The sequence below is a fragment of the Ochotona princeps genome, chromosome 3 (genome assembly GCF_030435755.1).
Source record: "Ochotona princeps isolate mOchPri1 chromosome 3, mOchPri1.hap1, whole genome shotgun sequence".
NCBI classification, from domain to species: Eukaryota; Metazoa; Chordata; class Mammalia; order Lagomorpha; family Ochotonidae; genus Ochotona; species Ochotona princeps.
This window is the reverse complement of record NC_080834.1, coordinates 997784-1001923: the sequence shown is the minus strand read 5'-3', so window position 1 is coordinate 1001923 and position 4140 is coordinate 997784.

The following is a 4140-nucleotide window of genomic DNA, read 5'->3' as shown; positions in this document are numbered from 1 at the left end:
GTTTAATTGAGAGCCGCCTGTCAGCCTGATGGTGTGTGAAGTCAGTGAGCCAAATGGAGTTGTGCTGCCACAAGAACCATCCGGCTGATTCTTCTCAATATGCAATTCAGCAACATGCAGTGTTGCTTGATGGAATTAGCTCTTACAGCAACATTTGCGTCTAGCGCCTTTGTATTTAGGGCTAGCTGGAAAACGGCTTTGGCGCTGAAGTGGTTTCTGAATGTGGAGTTGGTGGCATGTGAAACCCGCCTGTGGAGCCTTCGTTTGTGTGGGATGCTCACCAAGCTGCATTTCAGGACAATGCACTCAAACGCCATTAAGCATAGTGTGTGAACTAGTAGTTTGCTTGAGAGCTGCCTGTCAGCCTGATGGTGTGTGAAGTCAGTGAGCCAAATAGAGTTGTGCTATCACAAGAACCACTCGGCTCTTTCTTCTTCAATATGCAATTCAGCAACATGCAGTGTTGCTTGATGGAATTAGCTCTTACAGCAACATTTGTGTGTAGAGCCTTTGTATTTAGGGCTAGCTGAAAACGGCTTTGGCACTGAAGTGGTTTCTGAATGTGGAGTTGGTGTCATGTGAAACCCGCCTGTGGAGCCTTCGTTTGTGTGGGATTGCTCACCAAGCTGCATTTCAGGACAATGCACTCAAAACGGCATTAAGCAAAGTGTGCGAACTCGTAGTTTGCTTGAGAGCTGCCTGTCAGCCTGATGGTGTGTGAAGTCAGTGAGCCAAATGGAGTTGTGCTGCCACAAGAACCACTCGGCTGATTCCTCTTCAATATGCAATTCAGCAACATGCAGTGTTGCTTGATGGAATTAGCTCTTACAGCAACATTTGCGTCTAGCGCCTTTGTATTTAGGGCTAGCTGAAAACGGCTTTGGCGCTGAAGTGGTTTCTGAATGTGGAGTTGGTGGCATGTGAAACCCGGCTGTGGAGCCTTCGTTTGTGTGGGATGCTCACCAAGCTGCATTTCAGGACAATGCACTCAAGCGGCATTAAGCATAGTGTGCGAAATCCTAGTTTATTGAGAGCTGCTGTCAGCCTGATGGTGTGTGAAGTCAGCGAGCCAAATGGAGTTGTGCTGCCACAAGAACCACTCGGCTGATTCTTCTTCAATATGCAATTCAGCAACATGCAGTGTTGCTTGATGGAATTAGCTCTTACAGCAACATTTGTGTCTAGGGCCTTTGTATTTAGGGCTAGCTGAAAACGGCCTTGGCGCTGAAGGGGTTTCTGAATGTGGAGCTGGTGGCATGTGAAACCCGCCTGTGGAGCCTTCGTTTGTGTGGATGCTCACCAAGCTGCATTTCAGGACAATGCACTCAAACGGCATTAAGCATAGTGTGTGAACTCGTAGTTTACTTGAGAGCTGCCTGTCAGCCTGATGGTGTGTGAGTCAGTGAGCCAAATGGATTTGTGCTGCCACAAGAACCACTCGGCTGATTCGTCTTCAATATGCAATTCAGCAACATGCAGTGTTGCTTGATGGAATTAGCTCTTACAGCAACATTTGCGTCTAGAGCCTTTGTATTAGGGCTAGCTGAAAACGGCTTTTGCGCTGAAGTGGTTTCTGAATGTGGAGTTGGTGGCATGTGAAACCCGGCTGTGTAGCCTTCGTTTGTGTGGGATGCTCACCAAGCTGCATTTCAGGACAATGCACTCAAACGGCATTAAGCATACTTTGCGAATCTGAGTTTGCTTGAGAGCTGCTGTCAGCCTGATGGTGTGTGAAGTCAGTGAGCCAAATGGAGTTGTGCTGCCACAAGAACCACTCGGCTGATTCTTCTTCAATATGGAATTCGGCAACATACTGTGTTGCTTGATGGAATTAGCTCTTACAGCAACATTTGCGTCTAGCGCTTATGCATTTAGGGCTAGCTGAAAACGGCTTTGGCGCTGAAGTGGTTTCTGAATGTGGGAGGCTGCTGGCATGTGAAACTTGCCTGTGGAGCCTTCGTTTGTGTGGGATGCTCACCAAGCTGCATTTCAGGACAATGCACTCAAACGGCATTAAGCATACTTTGCGAAATCTGAGTTTGCTTGAGGAGCTGCCTGTCAGCCTGATGTGTGTGAAGTCAGTGAGCCAAATGGAGTTGTACTGCCACAAGAACCACTCGGCTGATTCTTCTTCAATATGCAATTCAGCAACATACAGTGTTGTTTGATGGAATTAGCTCTTACAGCAACATTTGCGTCTAGCGCCTTTGTATTTAGGGTAGCTGAAAACGGCTTTTGGCACTGAAGTGGTTTCTGAATGTGGAGTTGGTGGCATGTGAAACCCGGCTGTGGAGCCTTCATTTGTGTGGGATGCTCACCAAGCTGCATTTCAGTACAATGCACGCAAATGGCATTAAGCATACTTTGCGAAATCTGAGTTGCTTGAGAGCTGCCTGTCAGCCTGATGGTGTGTGAAGTCAGTGAGCCAAATGGAGTTGTGCTGCCACAAGAACCACTCGGCTGATTCTTCTTCAATATGCAATTCAGCAACATGCAGTGTTGCTTGATGGAATTAGCTCTTACAGCAACATTTGTGTCTAGGGCCTTTGTATTTAGGGCTAGCTGAAAATGGCTTTGGCGCTGAAGTGGTTTCTGAATGTGGAGTTGGTGTCATGTGAAACCGCCTGTGGAGCCTTCGTTTGTGTGGGATGCTCACCAAGCTGCATTTCAGGACAATGCACTCAAACGGCATTAAACATAGTGTGTGAACTCGTAGTTTGCTTGAGATCTGCCTGTCAGCCTGATGGTGTGTGAAGTCAGTGAGCCAAATGGAGTTGTGCTGCCACAAGAACCACTCGGCTGATTCTTCTTCATATGCAATTCAGCAAAATGCAGCATTGCTTGATGGAATTAGCTCTTACAGGAACATTTGCGTCTAGAGCCTTTGTATTTAGGGCTAGTTGAAAACGCTTTGGCGCTGAAGTAGTTTGAGTGAATGTGGTTCATTCCTAGATAATGCACTCAAAGGGCACTAAGCATAGAGTGTGAAAACTGAGTTTCCTTGAGAGCTGCTTGGAAGCCTGATGGTGTGTGAAGTTAGTGAGCCAAATGGAGTTGTTCTCCCACAAGAACCACTCGGCTGATCCTTCTTCAATATGCCCTTCACAACATGCAGTGTTTCCTTGATTGAATTAGCTCTCACACCAATATTTGCGTCTAGAGCCTTTGCATTGAGGGCTATCTGAAAACGGCTGTGGCGCTGAAGTTGCCTGTGAATGTGGAGTTGGTGGCATGTGAAACCCGCATGTGGAGCATTCGTTTGTGTGGGATGCTCTACCAGGTTCATTTCAGTCCTAGCCATACAAAAGGCACTAAGCATAGAGTGTGAAAACTGAGTTTCCTTGAGAGCTGCTTGGAAGCCTGATGGTGTGTGAAGTTAGTGAGCCAAATGGAGTTGTTCTCCCACAAGAACCACTCGGCTGACCCTTCTTCAATATGCCCTTCACCAACATGCAGTGTTTCCTTGATTGGATTAGCTCTCACACCAATATTTGCATCTAGAGCCTTTGCATTGAGGGCTATCTGAAAACGGCTGTGGCGCTGAAGTTGCCTGTGAATGTGGAGTTGGTGGCATGTGAAACCCGCATGTGGAGCATTCGTTTGTGTGGGATGCTCTACCAAGTTCATTCCTAGATAATGCACTCAAAGGGCACTAAACATAGAGTGTGAAAACTGAGTTTCCTTGAGGCTGCTTGGAAGCCTGATGGTGTGTGAAGTTAGTGAGCCAAATGGAGTTGTTCTCCAAAAGAACCACTCGGCTGATCCTTCTTCAATATGCCTTCACCAACATGCAGTGTTTCCTTGATTGAATTAGCTCCTCACACCAATATTTGCGTCTAGAGCCTTTGCATTGAGGGCTATCTGAAAACGGCTGTGGCGCTGAAGTTGCCTGTGAATGTGGAGTTGGTGCATGTGAAACCCGCATGTGGAGCATTCCGATTTGTGTGGGATGCTCTACCAGGTTCATTCCTAGATAATGCACTCAAAGGGCATTAAGCATAGAGTGTGAAAAACTGAGTTTCCTTGAGAGCTGCTTGAAGCCTGATGGTGTTGTTGAAGTTAGTGAGCCAAATGGAGTTGTTCTCCCACAAGAACCACTCGGCTGATCCTTCTTCAATATGCCCTTCACCAACATGCACA